At 55.5% G+C, this 19195-nt stretch overlaps 1 long non-coding RNA gene across 1 annotated transcript; it reads right to left on the reverse strand.

Moving 5' to 3' along the window:
- Positions 1–4346: 4346 nt before the first annotated feature.
- Positions 4347–19040, reverse strand: LOC114694006. The gene is made up of 3 exons (XR_003734637.2): positions 18485–19040; positions 15185–15484; positions 4347–6460 (listed from the first exon to the last, which is right to left on the reverse strand). It is a non-coding gene; the product is annotated as an uncharacterized LOC114694006 (long non-coding RNA).
- Between the last annotated feature and the right edge of the window lie 155 nt (positions 19041–19195).

Raw genomic sequence — 19195 nt, forward strand, 5'->3', positions numbered from 1 at the left:
GTCAAAGCAGAGATATTGCTCTGTATATACTGGTCATTTTAAGCAGTATTTTTACCTGACTTTTTAAAGACACCCCAATAGCCCAAAGTGACAGCCTAACATCTCCATCAGGCGGAGCTGGAACTGACAGTATTGGCTGATAGTTTCGTTGTTTTGAAACATTATGTAGTCCAGGCTGGTCCCCATCTCCCTGTCCTGCCTCACTCACCGAGTGCTGGGATGCCAGGCTCTGTCTGGCATCGGAGTGTGAACAGACTGCCTGAGTTCTGGTGTCTTCAGGTAGCATGGACCCTGGTGCTTCATTGTGGCCTCCCTGCCAGCACTTCCTCCTCTGCCTTATGCTTCTTGAGTGGGGAGTGCCTGGCAGCTGCCCCCCAGGGCTGTGTGTCCCAGAAGCCTTCATGGGGAGGATCAGATGAGGAGTTTCCCACGTGTACTGAAGAGCTGGGAGCCCAGGTCGAGAAGGGCAGAAGGTTCTGACAGAATATTGCTGCAACCTTGTCTGGTCCAATCCCTCGCAGTCTGGAGAAGATAAAGTCACCGCCTTCACCTCTGTGTCTCCCTGCAGACGGCCCAGACATCTTCTCCAGCAAGAGGGCTCTCCCCCCCCCTCCCTCCCTGCCTGCCGTGCGGGGCTCCCTGGCAGCCTGTCATTACTGCATTATGGCAGGATCCCGAGGCTGCAGTTCCAGCCCTGTAGGGAGAAAGCTCCTTCAGCCATCAGCGTGGTGGCAGGGCCGTGCTAGCAAATTATGGGACCGTTTATCAGCACAGCAAGGTCTCTTATTTGGCTCAGAGAGGAACCCCGCTGGTTGCTCTCCTGTTCTCACTGGATGCAGGTTTCTCACTGGAGTGGTGACCCCAGAATAGCACCTTGCCTGCTGCTGCCAGGGAGACTTCAGGGCCGCCTGCGAACCCTGAGGTGGGAGCCACAGAACCCGGAGGAAACCCCAGCCTTCACTTATCAGCTCTGCCTAGCCATAGCATTGCCCTCACCCCTGGGCAGGGTTGTCTGTCACTTCTGTAAAAGTGATTGACGGGATACCTCTAGGGGCCTGGGGCAGATGAAAATCGGAAACAAAAAGTACTCCGCAGCCACGAGAGGGCTTGGTGGGTAGACACTTGCTGTTAAATCCAATCCCAGGACCCACGAGGTATTGACTCCCCCAAGTTGTTCTCTGACCTCTACCCCAGCACCACAGCACGTGCATGCCACCCCCCAGTAAACGTGTGTAATAAAAAATTTAAATATCCCAAGACACTAATAAAAATTTAAATGCCAGGCAGTGGTGGCGCGCGCCTTTAATCCCAGCACTCAGGCAGGCAGATCTCTGTGAGTTTGGGGCCAACCTGGTCTACAGAGTGTTGAAAAACCTAAATAAATAAGGTATTCCAGTTTCTCAGAAAAATGTGGTATGGGCATGTAACATCAGGAACGGCATGAAGAAACAATGTTTTTGTTTTTAGACGGGCTCTTCCTCTATTCCAGGGTGGCCTTGAACTCAAGAAAATCCTCCCACCTCACCTCCCAAGTGCTGAGAGCAGGTGCGTGCCATCATTGGCATCTGGAATCTTCTTTATCACCAGCCTTGGGGCACTGGGGACAGTCTTGTCCTAGCTGAGGGACTTAAGGCCCTTCGTGACTTGGCCCAATAAGCCCGGGTCCCTCACCTGCTCAGCCACTCACCAGCCATTCCAACCTCGGCAAGTGGTTTCACTTTTTGGTGCTGTCAATGGGACTTTCAAGGGCTTTATAGAGATTAATGATGCCTAGAAGGCCCTAAGCCTAGGACCCAGACACGTGGTCGGTCACTCCAGGGTGCTGGCTTTCTCTGAATAGTGCCTTCTGGAGGGCTGAGGCAGGAGGAAGCAGAGAAAAGGACCAGGGTGACCCAGAGGAAGTCACAGCCCAGAGGCCCCGGGCCTACCCACTGCCCCGTGTGGGCCCCACCCCACCCCCTGCACCTGGAGCTTAATGACTTGCATCTGGCCTATTTGTCCTCAGTGTTTGCCCAGTGCCAGCTGCAGAGCCCACGGAATGATAGATAGCCTGGCTTGAGCTGCCCGGGAAGGACGTTACTGTGCCACATTAATACTCTCCACTTGGGTCAATAATTTACTGGAGGTTCAGGATGGACCTGAGGCTCTGGATGGACCACAATCGCCTCTGCATATGGATCTCGACCCTCTCCAAGGCACCTAGGTGGAAAGACTCTTGCAGCAGACACTAGAGAGCGGTGGCAGTGACCTAGTTTTCTCTTATCAGGCATTAGGGAGTAGTCCCCGCAGAGCCTTGCCCATTTCCAATATAAATAATGTAATTCGCCACCTCCACCCCCCCCCACCCCCATTGAGGAGGAAGGGGCAGCCTTTGATCTGAAGGAATTAAGTCAGTAAACAAAAGCAAGAGCGGGCGGTGGTGTCTTGTGACAGGTACCTGCTGTGCCATTTACCCCAGACCAGAGTTAGGTTCTAACCAACACTGGGTCAGCCCAGTCGGGCTCCAAGTTTCTCTGTATCCCCAGTGGAGTCCAAGTGGCACCCTCTAGAGCTCCTGGCCCTCACCTATGGGAGCCTAGCATCGCTCGGCGCCACATCTCCACTCTTTCCTCTCTGGAGGTCCTGAGTGAGTGAGTTTTCTCTCTAGTTTTCGTGGAGAGAGGCGCCCTGGGAAGCCCGCAGGAAAAGCTTGAATGCTCTGGGCTGTGTGGCTTAGTCCAGGCCTGAGGGTCTCCAGGCTGGGAGGAGAGATTGACAGAGAACGCCCCAGGGAGCTGCTGTGGGCAGGGCTCTGATCCCTCCAGCTCGCTGCTTTAGCTGTGTAGACTTGAGGAAGGAAGTCCTGTCTCCTGTCTGGGCTCCCGAGCCTTGGCTGTACAAGGTCATGTTTGCACAAGAACTCTGGGATCCCCTAAGTTTCAGTTTCACAGCCTGGTTTTCCTCAGCTCTGTCAAAAGAGTGTCACCATTGGGGGAAATAAAAGAAGGATGGAGATGGACTAGACCCAGCCAGCCTGGCCTGTGTTAAGAATACTCACCTCACCCCGTTTTCTCTCCTAGCCCTACACTCTCTTGGCACAGCTTGGGAAGGGGCCTTAGAGGCCCCCAGATTAATGGAGACAGAAGGTTGGCATGGCCACTGCAGACTTTCCCAGTGCTCTGCCTCTGGAGTCCCTGACAGGTCCTTCCCGTCAGTCAGGATGGGGGATGGGGTGGCAGGCGACGAGTCCTCAGCCTGCCCTGCTATGACAGTTGCCCTGCTTTGAAATCCACGGGGGACCACGCCCGATCCCTCCCCTCCCTCCCTCCTCCCTGCCTTCAGCTCCCAGGCTGAGCTCCCCAGTTCCCTAGGCTGAATCTATTAAGTCCTTCATATTAACCAGCGAAGGAGGAAACAACCCTCTTTCATCTTAAGCGAGTGAATTTGCATTAACACCTGGGGAGTTCTGTTTGCCTTGAGAAAGCCCATTGCTATTCTGGGCTGCACACACCAGCGAGGAGTTAGTTGCAGCATTCTATTCTTTTATTAATACGGCTTTTCTCTCCTCCCTCTTCTTTTCCCAAGGAAGGGGAAGAGTGGCAGGGGATTCCAGGGCTCCCCTCTCCACGTGGGGATGCCAAGAACCAGGGGCCCGGAGCAGCTCCCAATGGAACTGTGTTTTCCTGGGGAAAACATGCATGCTGCTGTCTCTTTGGGATCTTGGTGCAACTTTACCAGCAACCTTCAGTGGGCCTTGCTGTGGCCGGTTCACGCATAGTTGGGGCCCAGCCCCTTAAGGACCAAATTTAGAAGGGAAAGGAAGAGAGTTGGGATGGGGGATACCAGGAGGTAGGAACTGCCTACCACTAACTCAGGGAGGGTGCTCAGTGGCTCCATGTGGAAATCACAGCTTTCTTGGGGGACCTGGCTGGCTGCCGCATGTCAGTCCCAAGGCCAATGCTCCTGGCTCCTTTGGGAGAAACCCAGGCATGCGCATAGGAAATGTTGGGTCTGGGACAGGTATGAGTTGGGCTGAACTTTGCAGATTTGAGACCTGAAGACTGGGTTTCCGGAAGAAGAGAAAAAGGGGTACAGGTACCAGTGACTGCCTCCCCTCTGCTTTTATCTGAGATGGGTGGTCTTGTGCCTCCAAATCTTCAGGGAACCCCATTTTCCCCTGCAGCTTTCCTATCCAGGGTAGGCCAATGAGCCATGAAGAAACAACCCGACTTCCAGAGCAAACGCCCACCTCAGGAGGCCGCTTTGAGATATACCGAGAAGGGGCTGGATGGAAGGCTGGGGCCCACAAGGACCATGTGAGGATGCTCTGGCCCAATTTGCTGTTTGGACTCTCAGCTACATCCCTTTCCAACAGGAGTCACTTCTGAGCCCACTACAGGCTCTTCCTGGGGCCACATTAGATCAGGGAGCCTTGGTTCTGAGCCAAGGCCTGCTGCAGCGAGAGAGTGCATTAAGTGAAGCTGGCTGCTGTGTGGTTATAGCTGTGTGTACTGTGTGCGTGTCCTGGATCAGTCATCGAGGGTGACAGCTGAAGACGGAGCATGGGCCCAGAGAGCTCTGCATGGTTCTACTTCCCACTCAGAAGCCCAGGGCAGCTGGGCCCCCCTTTTGGAACCTCTGCAAGGCAAAGAAAGGGGTAAATCCGGCCAGCCAAGAAGCAGCCTGGAGATCGCGTGGTGGAGGGTCAGAATCAGGACCGGCAGTTACAAGCGTCCCCCAGTTGGTGACAGAACTACAGCCTGGAGGGTGCAGCCGTCCTGGAAGCCACAGGGATGGGGACCCTGGTCCTGCATCAGCATTCCCAGGGCATCCTCAGCCCCTCTGGCAGCCAGCCCACCCCCATCTGCAGCTGGGCCATTGCCAGGACTGTCTGCTGCTCTCCAGTGACATTTACCAGCTGAGAAGTGGCCATCGAGACGTGAAATCAGTGTGGCCCGGAGCTAACTCACTTCATTAGAGTCTCCCTGCTCCACTAGCCGGACAGCAAAGTCCCTCCCCAGGCTCCCCCAGCTCCTCACAGCCCGTCCAGACACCACCCGAGCCTCCTCCCCGTCCTAGCACAGACCCTGTGTTCATGCGATCAAGACCGTTGTCTCCTGAACACCTGCTCTGGTCAGGCCTGAGAAATGTAAGAGTAATTAATGACAATAGTAGCCTATGTTGCCCTTGGCATTTTTAAAATTTTTATTTTTAGGGAGTATCTCATATATCCCAGGCTGGCCTCAAACTTGCAGTGGAAAGGATGACCTCAGACTCCTGATCTCTTGTCTTTGCCTCCACAGCGCTGGGATTACAGATTCATATCATTCATTCAGCATAATACGGTTTGCTTGCTTGCTTGTTTGAGACAGGGTGTCCCCATGTAGCCCCAGCTGGCCCAAAACTCAGTATGTAGCCTAGACTGCCTCAGACTCAAATGCCCTCCCAAGTGTTCAGATTATAGGTGTGCACCACACATACCTAGACTCTGTATTATAATATTTTAATTTGTCATTATTAATTATTACTATTATTATCATTAGTGTGTGTGTGGCTGAGGGGGCTGCCCATACATACCACAGTATGCTTTGTGGAGTTGGTTCTATTTTTATGTGGGTTCTAGGAATCAAACTCCTGTCATTAAGCATGCATGGCAAGCGTTTTTTGCCCACTGAGTTACCTTGCTGGCCAGCCTCTGCACTAAGACAAGGTCTCACTAGGCAGCCCTGCTGTCCTGGAACTCACTATGTAGACCAGGCTGGCCTCGAACATGCAGAGATCTGCCTGCCTCTGCCTCCCTAGTGCTAAAGTGTAGTGGTATTTGCTCTGCCCATGATCTTGGGCTATATGGGAGGTGGTGCTTCCCGCCATTGTATGGGAGCTGTCTACTCCGTTCTGTATTCGTGAGTGTATTTCCTCAATTTATGTCTTAATAAATGCCTATTACCTATTAAATAGACTCACATGGATTGATCTCAATACTCGGGTTACAGGCACGCACCGCTGCGTCCAGCAGCCTTTGCAATCTTCATCAAGCTTTAATCCTTGTGGCAGTCCCAGGAGAGGCCTGGACACTGTGTACACCGCAGCCCAAAGGCTGCAGCAGCACCTGCTTCGGTCCTCTGAGGCATCATGGGAGGCCCCGAAGGGTCCTGTGTGCTCTGCTCATTTATATGATGGGAGGGAAGAGGCTCAGGGCCCATGTGACTGCTCACAGCTGTTTTGAGCCCCATTACCTCCCATGCCTGGGTTCATCCTGCACTTAGCCTCAGAGGAAAACCACTCTATCCCCCACAGGACAGGAGTCCTTTCTCTGAGTTACCCAGATGTGGACAGCAATCCTCTTGGGGACTCAGCAGCAGGGGACAGGCCCAGGACGACCTGCACTGTCCAGGGAGCATCAGATTCTGGAGGGACAGTCCCAGGCCTGCCCTGCTCCCAGCAGCAGGGGCACTGAAGAGGAGGATGGTCTCGGTACGCCCTGGTAGGAAGAAAAGAACACAAGGTGTAAGCTCAAATGTTGCTCCCCTCCAGCTGCAGGGTCCCCCAAAAGTCATGTTATCTCTTTGAAGTTGGGTTTGCTCAGCTGGAAACCAGAACCATCAAAGTCTGTCATGGATGAGTAAATGAAATAATGCCCACAAAGTGCATGCATGGCGCCTGGTGTTGAGCAATGCCCATAACTGCCAGGGAGCTTGTCTCACCAAAGGGCTAATGTCCCCTAACACTCTCCTCAATCTGTCGGGCCTATGCTTGATGCACAGCTCAGACCCACCTGTAACCTCCCCAGTGCTCAGGGCAAGCAAGCGGCCCAGGCCCGCTTCCTTATTGAGCTCCCTCGCCCAGCACGGAGTCCCGCACATGGGGGCGTCTGGTACCTGTTGGCTGGTGAGTCCTGGCTGGCGGAATGAGGATCTCAGGCTGGAGGGTCATTGAGCAGCACAGGGAAACAGTGCCTCAGAAAGGCTGAGGAGGAGACAGTGAGTTCCCAGAAAATGGGCATGGGGGCTGGGCGAGGCTGTAGCATGGCGGCCTCCAGGCCAGCTGGTCAGCCAGCTGAGCTGTGGTCACTGAGGACCTGGTCATCACTAGCTGACCCTCCCCCAGCCTCACTGGCAGGAAGAGCATTCATCAAAGTCTCCTTCCCCTTGGTGGTGGCCCTGCCTGGATCCACTGGCCCTGCCACTGAAGTCACCTACCGCTTCCACCTCTAGCCCAGGGGCATGACCTGGCCTGAACACTGTGTGCCAGGCGCTACGTTTTTCTCCATAAAACTGCTTCCCACAGAGGGGGGGGGGCAGCTCTCAGAAACTCCCCAAGGGTCAAACAAATGAGTCTTGGAGATGTCACTCACATGTTTATTGGTCTCACCCTAGAGCCTCTGTTGTGAAGTTCTGTTACCTTCTAGGTCTCAGTTTCCCCTTGTACCACAGAGCTGAAATCCGCTGGAGGACCCACCCTAAGAAGCCTTCTTTGAGGACATAGCCTGTTCACCTCCACAGAGAGCCCCTGGTACAGCATGATGGATGGGGATCCCACAAGAGGCTGGATAGGCACGCCCACACGCCTGCCACCTACTGTGGGTGATGAATCCTCTCCTCTCCCTCCCCCCAGGGGCTCAGCTCCATCTGGTCAGGCACACTGCCAGGCTGATGGATAGGCCGCCCACCAGGCCACCCTCTCTGCCACCTGCATTCATGAAGCCGCACTAGCGGATCAGGAGGGCAGGTCTGGGGCTGCTCAATCATTCAAGAAACATACGTATCCAGGCCCTACTGTGTGCTGGAACACAGTGCTAAGCCCAACAGAGTAGGACATCAGCAGTCACCAAGTGACCAGGAGACAGGCTGACTGAACACCTCCTCGGATCTGACAGGAGACCAGGGAGGTGAGCAGCTCTTACAAAGTCCTAGAAATGAGGAAGGACATGACGAATGCCAGACCATGGTAGTGGGATGGAGCAGGAGAGGAGGGCTCTGCCTGGAATCAACAGTGGTTGTGCCAGGAGCCGGGGTACCAGTCCCGGCCTAGAGATGAAGCAGGCTTGGAGATGGAGAAGGACTGGCCCAAGGTCGCACAGCAACATGCAGAGTTGGGCTGGAAGTAAAAGCTCTTGGTCCCTCCATCCCCAAAGTTCCGGCCTCATCCACCTCCGCCTGGGCAGACGTGGGTATCCAGCCTGCCCCCACCAGTCCAGCACCTTCTCACTTGTAGAGGCAGCTGTCCCCCCTCTTGCTACCACTGACAGGAGCCAGGCAAGAAATATCACATCATTAAGATGACAAATCCTCTCACTAACTGAACCAGAAGGCCTGCCGCCCAGCCTCACCTCCCTTGGGCGCCCTCATCTCCCGCCTCAAGTTCCTCTCCTCTCCCAGATGTCAGTCCAGCAGGAGAGCCTGTGCAGGGTGCAGCCCAGGATGCAGCTCCGGACCATCGCCTTGTCCCTAAGGTGACCTTCGGTCCCCAGCCCTGACTCACGGAAGGATGTGGTATTTAAGACCTCACCAATTCTGTCCATCAAGAGGCTGGGAGGGATGGGGACTCCGTTCCACGAATGAAGAGACCGAGGGAGGTGTCTGTCCCCTCTCCAAAGGTGGTCTCGGGCAGGGGACTCAAGTAACCCTGCCCAACTCTAATGCCTAAACCTTCCTGTAGGACCTGTCTTCCTACCCTGGTGCCTACATGTATGTGTGTGCACCACATGTCTGCCTGGTACCCATGGAAGCCAGAAGAGGATGTCAGATCCCCTGGAACTGGAGTTACAGATGGTTGTGAGCCACCGTGTGGGTTCGGGGCATTGAACCTGGGTCCTCTGGAAAAGCAGCCAGTGCTCTTTAGCGATGAGTCATCTCCCCAGCCCTCATGGGAGGGACACTTTTTAGCCTGACTGCCACCTGTGCAAAGGCCAGAGCAGGGCTCACTGACCTAGACACCTACGCAGAATCCCAGCAACCTGAGCCGGGCCTCTGCCCTCGGTTTCCCTATCTGACAATGGGGACTGGCCTTCTTCATCTCGCCTGGGGCTGTTTCAGCAGCACTTGAGTGCATATTGAGTGTGTACTCACACATATGTGTGCCACAAACATGACCCATCCTGGTGTGAATGGAGCATGCACACTCACCCTGGTGCACACATCCACACCTGTTCTGCCAGCACCTTGGTTCTTGGGATCCAGATGCCAGACTGTTCATGCATACACCCCCACCAAATGTCCAGTGGCTGCCTGTTTGTGGGCAATCCCAGCCACCAAGTTGTGTCTGTACCACCTAGGCCCATCTGTGTACACCTGTGTCACATGTCCACAGTCACTGGAGGCCCCATAGTGTCCAGAATCCTCTGGGGAGCAGGGTAAGGGACAGATGGCAGGAGACACTGCCTGGCCCCACAAGCAGCCTGGGTCCCCAGAATGACCCCCCTCCTCATCCCTTTCCAGGCCCTGCCTGCAAGGACACACCGTCCGCTGGATGTCCTGGTCTCCTTGGATGCAGACAGAGCTCACAGAGGCGTCTGGCGCATCCCAACTCGGTCACAGCAGCTGCACTGGCCCCCAGCCCCCTTCCCTGTACCCAGTGATGCCCTGATTGTTCCTTATCCCTGCTGGGCAGCATAGGCAGCTGGCACTTAGCACCCAGGGACCACAGTGTGGAGAGGGCTCCTTTCAAAACCCACCTCGAGGAGTCTCCTAAGGTCTGGCCCTGACCTTGCCAAGTCCTCCTCTCAGGTTTCCCATTTGAAAGATGGGAGGGAGGGGGTTAGGGAATATCTGGGCCTGATTCTCCATAAGCCCAGGGAGGGATTCAGATTTGGAGGCGCAGAGAGGAAGAAGCAGTGTTTTTTAGGGGCCAGGAGTGTTGGGTTGCAGCAGACCTGAGTCTGGGGGCTGTCTCTCAGTGGACAGTCCATGTCTCCTCATGGTTCCTTGTTGGCCATTTCATAGACGAGGAAATTGGGGCCAAGATCCCCCTGGAACACTCACTCCGTGCACTGCCCCACATTAAAGACCAGTGTATGGGCACCATGCCCAAGACAGTCCCTGCCTCCCATCCTGCCCTGGGTCAGGGAGGTGACGTTCCCGGAATGGTTTCTCCCGAGCCAGGCGCCTGCCTCCTGCTGCTCACAGCACCTGGCTCTGAGCCTGCTCCCCAGCACGGCCCATTCATCTGCTGTGGCTTCCTGGCAGGGCAGTGGGTCGTACATCACCTGGCCATGCTGAGGCGGCCAGACCAGGCAGGTGGGCAGCGTGTTGCTGGGCTCAGCACTACTCACCTGTGTTCAGGAGGGTATTCAGCCACTATGGTTCCTCCCTGCAGCCTAAGGTCTCGTGTCTGCCAAGGAGGGGCCATCCTGGGGCCCCAAGGCCTAATCCAGATGCAGCTGTTTATGGGGGGAGGTAAAAGAGTCAGGTGGAGGGGGGTGCAGCACTCGGGAGGCAGAGGCAGGTGGATCTCTGTGAGTTCCGAGGGGGCCTGGTCTACAGAGTGAGTTGCAGGACAGCCAGCCAGGATTATTATATAGAGAAACCTTGTCTCAGGAAAAAAAAAATAATAATAAAGTCAAGTGGAACCCATGGGCTGAAGATGGCAGCTGCCCTATTTGGCAGGGCAGGATTTTTATCTCCCAAACCCTTTCTCCCAAGTGATTTGCTGACATGGGGTGCTGGGTCACTGCCTCCTGCCACGGTGCTGTCGGGGGTTGAGGAGTGGGTACAGACCTCAGGCAGGGGCATCCTTCTAACCGCCCTGTCCCATGTCAGACTCTAGCCCTTGCTCAGCCCTCAAGTCCCCACAATATGACTTCACCTCCCCGGGACACTTCTGTAAGCATCCTCAAGTCCTTCATTGTGTTCAACAATCATTAGAGCAGTGAGCAAAATCCAGACCAGACAAGAAAGGTCCCTTTGTCTGCTGTGGGTCACACTGATAGATGTGCTCTGATCAGGAAGAGGACAAGCGTCACTTGTCTGTTTGGTTGCTTGGTTAGTTTAAAGAGAAGGACCATCTGAAAGGTGACTTTGGGGCCTGGAGAGATGGCTCAGCGGTTAAGATCACTTCCTGCTCCTCAGAGGACGGAGTCTGGTTCCCAGTACCCACACTACACTGTGCACCTCACAGCCACCTGTAACTCCAGCTCCGTGAAATCTGATGCGCTCTTCTGACCTCTGCAGGCACTGCGCACATGTGACGCAATACTCCAACACACACATAAATACAAAATTTTTAAAATCTTTAAAGAAAAAGAAGAGGAGGAGAGGAAGGAAGGAAGGAAGGAAGGAAGGAAGGAAGGAAGGAAGGAAGGAAGGAAGGAAGGAAGGAAGGAAGGACGAACCTTGACTTTTGAGCTAAGACCTGAAAGAGTGAGCCATAAAGGGTCCCAAGAGAGAGCATTTCCGGCAGATGACCGAATACGTTGCAAAGGCCCTGAGGCAGGAGAGTACCTGGCATTCTGTCATGAACAGGTAAGGGTCAAGGGTCGGGAGTCTGCTAGAGTACAGCGAGTGAGAGGATGAGGGTGAGGAAAGAGGCGCTGCCGGCCTTGTGAGCACTTCAACTTGGACAGGTGGGAGTTTGAAGGAGCACTGTAGGGTAGGGGCCCAATGGGCGGGGCCTGGAGGACAGGGGCCCAGTGGGCGGGGCCTGGGGGACAGGGGCCCAGTGGGCGGGGCCTGGAGGACAGGGGCCCAGTGGGCGGGGCCTGGAGGACAGGGGCCCAGTGGGCGGGGCCTGGAGGACAGGGGCCCAGTGGGCGGGGCCTGGGGGACAGGAGCCCAGTGGGCGGGGCCTGGAGGACAGGAGCCCAGTGGGCGGGGCCTGGGGGACAGGGACCCAAGGGGCGGGGCCTGGGGGACAGGGGCCCAGTGGGCGGGGCCTGGAGGACAGGGGCCCAATGGTCTGTCTTCTAGGCTGCCCTTCTTTCTCCTTTTTTTTTTTTTTTTTTTTTTTTTTTTGGTTTTTCGAGACAGGGTTTCTCTGTGTAGCTTTGCACCTCTCCTGGAACTCACTTGGTAGCCCAGGCTGGCCTCGAACTCGCAGAGATCCGCCTGGCTCTGCCTCCCGAGTGCTGGGATTAAAGGCGTGCGCCACCACCGCCCGGCTTTCTCCTTTTTTTCATCAGCTAATCCAGCAAATATTTGTTGAGTGCCAGGTACTGTTTTAGATTTTTTTTATGAGTTCAACCTAAGGAATGCCCCTTTCCTATTTCCCACAATGCATTTTACAGTGTCTATCCCATGAGTCTGGGCCAGGAGCCAGGGTCCCCACACCTGGTTCACATGTGTGTATGAAAACTGACCACATGGTGGTATCCAGGGCTGGTCGGCATGTGTCACGTGTGTACGAGACATTAATCATAGAGCACACGTAAGGATGTCTTCTGCTGAGGACTGACCACGAGAGTGGACACAAGAGCCCTCCCTATCCTAAAATCTCCCTCTGGGGCTGGGCATGTGTGGTAGATAGCATGTCCAGTGTGTGAGAGGCCCTGGGCTCCATTACAAAAAGTAACAATAAGCAATCAGATGAGGACGGTTTGTAGCTAGCCCTGTGAGCCTGGAGGATATAAAGAAGTGTCCCTCTGCCCCTACAGAACTGGGCTATGAGATTAGGGAGTTCCTCTCAAGTTGCACTTTGCAAAAATCTTTGCCTGCCAACGTGATGGAATCGAGACTTCAGAGAGGTGGCGTGTGGGGCTATTGCCAGCCCCCCTACTCAGACACCTAGAGCCCCGCCGTGGAAGGTGAGCAGACCAGAGGCCCTGCGGTGAGCTAGCTATGGCCTGGTAAGGGGTGCTGTCTGCTGTGCCCTGCCCCCAACCCCACATGCCCCCCTCCAGTTCACCCTGGCCCCCTACAGCTTCTCTAATTACGCAGCCATAAAGCACAAATCTCTAACGATCCAATTAGTAACGCCATTGCTGCCCTGTCCAGGATTAATTACCAGTTAAACTGCAGCTGGTTTATCATCACTTAGGCTCAACATGATGAGGTGCTGTGGGCCGTGAGGGACAGAGACCTAGCTTGGCCCTGGAAGAAGTTTCTCCACCTACCATCCCCAACGCCTCCAGCTAACCCAGTTCCCTAACCCTGGGAACTCCACAGGACTGTAACCTAGTGTCTGGCAGATCTGGTGGTGGCAGGAGCTGAGGGACACTTCCCCGAGCCCAGCTCCTCCAGAGGCAATGTCTCGTCTTCACCTCTCACACACTCCCTGTGAACAAAGCATCTCTCTTCTGTGCCCTGGGTGGATGCCAGGCTAATCTCAGTAACGGAGCCATGGAATGAGGGACAGGGAACTCATCTCCACTCTGGCCTCGCTGCGTCTGCTCTGACCCCTTTTGACTTCTTCCTCTGCCCACAGGCCCGCATGAGGAGAGAACGCCACTCTGATGGGCGTTCACACTTTAGCTCTGTGCCTATCCCAGGGGACACACAGGTGTTCCTTTAGGGCCCTCGGTGCTTTGTGTGGAAACAGGAGAGGTCTTTGCATACAAAGGCAGGGTCCAGGAATCCGCACACGCTGGCCACTTCCTCTGGGCAGAAAGCCTTGTCCCTGTCCCTGGAGGTAAGCACACAGGCTGCAGCCAGGCACGGTAGGCAGGTCTACCTGAGGTCCCTGACACCGAGGACTGCCATGGAAATGTTTATGCTGTCCTGGACCCTTCATATCTTATTTTTTTCTGGGCTCCCCCTTTTTCCCAGGGGAGGTACCCAGACCCTTAGAGACCCAATGATTTGCTCTATAGATGCCCCCAGAGGATGAGGCCAAACTCTGCAGCTCCAGGGTGCAGACCCTCACCTCCTAGGTCTGCACACCTCAGCACCCAGATAAGCCTGAATGTCACGTGAAAACCGGGAGAGGAGAGGAGGACTGTCCAGAAGAGGTGACTTCCACTGGCATGTCACCCGGGCGCAGCTGTGGCACCAGGTTGGCCTGAGATGGACCCATCGGGTACCTCAGACAGTTGGTTGCACTTATAAGCAACAGACTGAGACAGGAGTCTGGGAGGCCCAGAGCTGTTAGCACCCACCCTGTGCCTCATCTCCCCTAGATACAGCCTTCTCTTTGGAAGGGAACTCAGAGCAAAGGCCCATCTGGTGACACCACGGCTGCCTCCCCTCCTTCCAAAGTCCTGGTTCCCATGCTGCCTCAGAGCCTGTAGCTCTACCAGTCCCCAACCAGAGGCTCCCACTTTCCTGAGGGGAAGACCGAGGCCTGGGGTCCCTGTTGTTTTCTGGGCAAGATGCCCCAAACTCTTCCACCTGTAATCATTTCCCCCTTCCCCCTCCAGTCTTCTTTCCATTCCCCTGGAGGCTCCACGGAGCCTTTAAAGTTCGCCCAGTGCAAGCCGCATTTCTCAGGCCAAGGGGCTGAATGCCTGAACGTGTGTCTGGTGGGCTAGGTTTCTATGGTTACTGAGGGCCGACCTTGCCCTGAGGGTCCTCAGTGTCTCTCCATCTGTGATCACATCTCTTCTTCTGTCATTTAGCTTGTTTCAGTACAAGCTAGGTGAGGCCACTCCTAGGCCCAGAGGATCGTGGGAGCCAGAGAATAGGCTCATGAAGTCTAGAGCCAGGGACAGTGGCATCAGCTACCCTCACCTTCATTACTCTGTGTGCTAGCAGTATGAGCCCATTTCACAGGACAGGAAACTGAGGCCAAGACAGTTGCCATCATCAGGACACAAAGCCAGTGACAGCCTGCAATCAGGGTTCATCACAGTCACCCTGAATCCCTCACCTCTAGGTGCTTTTCCATCCTCAAGTTGCTTCTGGAAGAGCAACAGATTTAAGGACTGCCCTCTCTGGTGTCCCTCATGCCGTCATGTTTGGTCCTATCACCTTCAGGAGCTGGACTGAAGGCTCAGAGGGGGTGTTCCGTACAGGACAGGGATCAGAGCAAACGGGCCCCGCAGGTTCCGGACTGCACCCTCTCCTGGCCCAGCCTGAGTCTGCAAGCTTATAAATTCCATTATTCATCAAGTGAGTGCCTGGACAATGAATATTTTATTCACCTCCAGACACTGTCCCCACTGGGTTCTTGGAACAACGTTGTTCTCCAGCCAAGGAGCAGAGGCCAGAGCCTCGGCTGTCCCCAGACACCCCCTCTCCCCAACCTGTGCCTCTCTACCCCTCAGCTTCTCTCCAGTCAGGCCCTTTGGCTCTGGCGACAGTGTGGCCAGTGGTGCAGACATGACCTTGGCGCTTACCTTCCTTCAAGTTTGGCTTCCTCTGGTCACTGGTTCAGGTTGTCTTGGCAGGCTCTCCTGGGTCCTACACCATTTCCTCTCAGCTCAGGGCCTGCCAGAGCCCTGCTGGGCGCTCTCCCTGGTGCTGAACGTGGGTGGCAAGCGGCAGCGGGCGGCAGAGTGCAGGTCCAGCCAGCGAGCTGTTATCTTGAAAAGAGAGGCCTCCAGTGCCCAGAAGGAAGGGCCCTGTCTTAGGCAGGGCAGGAACTCTGCTGCTCTTGGGAGGAAGGGGTCAGCGTCCGGACTTCTCTCGCTGGAGGGCTGTTGAGGAAACAAACGGTCGGTTTCAGCTTTCAGGGAGTGAATCACCTTTCCTCACTCCCCAGCCTTTTTGGTGGAGGCTAAGCTCTGAGGTCCATGAGATCCCCTTGGGCAGGCCTGGGGCCCATGCATCTCCCAGTGGGCCCCGAGAGAGCGCAGTGTGATGGCGGTAGCTCCTTCCCCCAGCTGGGGAGCGACAGACATAATTCACACCCTGTGATCGCACCGCACCGTCTGCTCCTTGATGTGCAGAGAGGACAGGGCAGCTGGGTGACTGTCATTCATTCATTCATTCACTCTCTTATTCACTTCACAGGTGTTCACGTTCCTCTGCCCGAGTCCAGCCCAGCCCCAGCCCACACTCGGGGAACCTGAGGGATGCAGACTCAGAACCTGCCTTTTTATTTTTATTTTATGTGCATTGGTGTTTTGCCTGCATGTGTGTCTGTGAGGGTGTCAGATCCCCTGGAACTGGAGTTACAGACAGGTGTGAGCTGCCATGTGGGTGCTGAGAATTGAACCCAGATCCTCTGGAAGAACAGCCAGTGCTCTCAACCGCTGAGCCGTCTCTCCAGCCCCCAGAGCCTGCCTTCGAAAGCTAAGAGTAACCTCACACCTCTAACCTCCTTACTCCACACCAGACTTCTCCTGGCTTGATGAAACCAGAATGTTCTTGCTGTTCTACACTTAGATGTGCTCCCATTTAATAGATGAGGAAGCTGAGGCTCAAGGAGGACCCCTGCTGGTGAGCGCTGCCTCCTAGAATTCTGACTGTTCAACACATCCTTCTCCTGCCCCCATGCCCTGAGATTTTTGAAGTCTTGCTTCCATGTCCCTCTGTAAAAGCTTCACCCACCTACATCAGACAGCAGGCTTCAGCCTCGGTTGCACCCAGCAGCCCATGGCCCTTGCTCCGTGGGCCCTTGACACAAACAGTTCCTTGCCATCATACTGGCATCGAATGCAGGGTCTGGGCACATGGGGGTCTGTCTATTGAATGTCATACACAGAACTGGAGGGTGGAGGAGGTTGACAATAGTTCCCAGGAGCAACCTGGTTCCCAGAGTCTAGAAGAGCAGGGAGGCCAGCACATCCCAGAGCCTGGCTTTGGGAGCCCCTGCCTCTGCCTCAAATGGCTCTACGGCTGGATTTGGTCTCTATAGCTCCCTCAGCAGGCCCGTCCCTGCCTATGATCGGGAGCAAGGGATTGAGGAGAGGGACCAGGCAGTTTGCATGCATAGCCCAGGCATGTCCTATGTCCCCAGGCAGCAGGCAAAGGGGAGCAGGTACAGCTACTAGTCCAGCAAGTGCAGTGCTAATGGGCAGCCCACTGAGTCAGCAGCTAGAGTGTCCTGCTTTGCATCAGGGCAGAGTTGGAGGGACCAGCTTGAGTCACCAGGGGACTGAAATATCAAAGATTGCCAAGAGAGTGTGGTACACTATGATGCTAAAGCTATCATCTCAGAGTGCCTGCCACGTAGACAGGGAGGATGCTTGTTCTGGGGAGTACCCTGGTCACATGACTGGACAGCTTGACCCCTTGGATGCAGACCAAGGTCAACGTCTGGGGGTCAGCCCCTGTACCCATGGCCACCTGCACCTTCAGCACAGACTTGCAGGCCTGGCTGTATGGAGGATGTCCACTTGATTTTTTTCTTGATTCCTCTCTGCCTCTTTTGAGATTTCCCTGACTGGGCAGTGAGGCCAGGGGCTTCAGGGAACTGGAGGGAGCTGCCTTGTGCCACTGTGGCAGTCTCCCAAGAAAGCACCAAGAGGTATGTTTCCTGCTAGTCTGTCAGCAGGCTCCAGCCCTCTCCCTTAGCCCAACAGCAAACTGGGAAGGCTTAGCAAGTGAGGCGCTTACAGATCACCCCTCAATCAATACTTCACACTATGATTATTAGTTCGTGTTCCCATGGGGGGGGGTGATTTTTGTGCTAATGGGAAACCTTCAAGAGATTTGGGGAACATCGTCAAAAATGATTCACATTAAATCATTTCAGTTTTACCCTTGCCTGAGAGGTAGCCTTGCCATGTTTACCTCACATGTGGGGAAACTGAGGCCCTGGGAGGTTAAGGGACATGACTGAAATCCGACAGAAAGAAGGTGTTAGATGTAGGAGCCCAGCAGCGTCTGCTGAGTCGGTGACTGGTACTTCCTGCGTCACGGCTCTGCTCCGTTAGAAATCCTAAAGGGTCTGGAGGATTCAGCTGACTGGTGGGTGGGCAAGTGGACAAGAAGGGGCGGGGGGGGGGCTTTTCTGGGCGTGCTTACAACTCCAACACCAGGTCTGAGCAGGCAGCAAGCTGGTCCAGAGGCCTGGGGCGGGCACTCAGATGCCAGCTGGGGTTTGCCTGGCTTCTCTACAGGTTTCATATGCCTTGAGAGATTCAGAGCGTGTCCAAGTGCTGAAAGGCTCAAGCTTGCCTTGGCCTAGGGTGGCTGGGCCTGGTGTCTCTCACTGAACCCCCTCTCTCCGGGCCCAAGACAAGGCTATGATTAATCATCAACAAAAGCAGAAACAAGCAGAAAAATGTAATCAGCTTGAGAAGGGCATGGCCGGGCAGGGCGGTGGCAATCAGCTCCCCTGCTGGGGCCTTTGGCTGATTGGACCCAAGGGGGCAGGGAGATCGTTCAGACGGGGCTTCCAAGAATGAGACTGAGGCCAGCTGAGGCCCACCCAGGCCAGAGGGTCACCGTCTCCCATAACTGTACATGTCCACATGCATCTCTGCTCATGTATACATGCCACTCCCAGCTCAAGGGCCTTCACACCTGCACACACCTGCCTCCAGGCCTATGCCCTTCCCTGACAGCTCACTGTCCTGGCACATGTAGGTGGTCATGCATACTTCAGACACTCATCTGCATGTGGATTGGAAAATGCATGTACACAGTGTCCTGGACGAAGGATGAAGATAAACACATGCACATGCTACCCTCAGACACCTGCTCCCACCCCCGTAGCACACATGCTCAAGTCCCGAGGATGGTCTAACCTGCAGCCATGTGACCAACAGGCTCTGGGTCGTCGGTCTCCTCCTCACTGCCCCTGGGGACATGAGATAGACCTTGGCTTCTGCTCTGCAAGCCGAGTGGCAAGGGCTCAGAAAGGATCCAGGACTAGAGCCCCGTGTGGGATCCAGTCAACTGCTGGTGTCAGCCACAGGCCGGTGGAGTCTCCTGCAGATCTGTGCTTGGCCCTGCCTGGTGACCTTGGCCAACGTCCTTTTCTAAGCCTCAGTTTCCCTACCTTCGAGCCTCTCCCGGCACCAACATGAGGATTACTGGTTTTGAGGACCCCGCGCCTGGGGCAACCTCACCTTTCTGGGTCTCTAGCCGTTAGTTCTCATCTCTCGGCGCTTGCTGGGGGAGGGTTAGAGGGGGCAGGTGGGACAGTGGGTACAAGGAACGGCTCCACCCCCAGTCCACACCACCCTGGTCCCTCTGGCTGAGAACGTGGGGTGCGGGAGACAGCAATCCGAAGCAGACTGGGGGGGAAAGCAGAATCGGGGCGAACCGGAGAGAAGGCGCCGGGGCAGGCTCGGGGCGGCCGCTCAGGGGCCGGCGGCGGGAAGGGGCGGGGGCGGGAGGGGCGGGCGGGCGGGGGAGGAGGGAGCGCGGCGAGCGCCGCACAGAGCGAGCGAGCGAGCGAGCGAGAGTGCAGGCGGCGGCGGCGGCGGCGGCGGGAGCCGGAGCGGCGGGCCGGG

The sequence above is a fragment of the Peromyscus leucopus genome, chromosome 7 (assembly GCF_004664715.2).
Source record: "Peromyscus leucopus breed LL Stock chromosome 7, UCI_PerLeu_2.1, whole genome shotgun sequence".
NCBI classification, from domain to species: Eukaryota; Metazoa; Chordata; class Mammalia; order Rodentia; family Cricetidae; genus Peromyscus; species Peromyscus leucopus.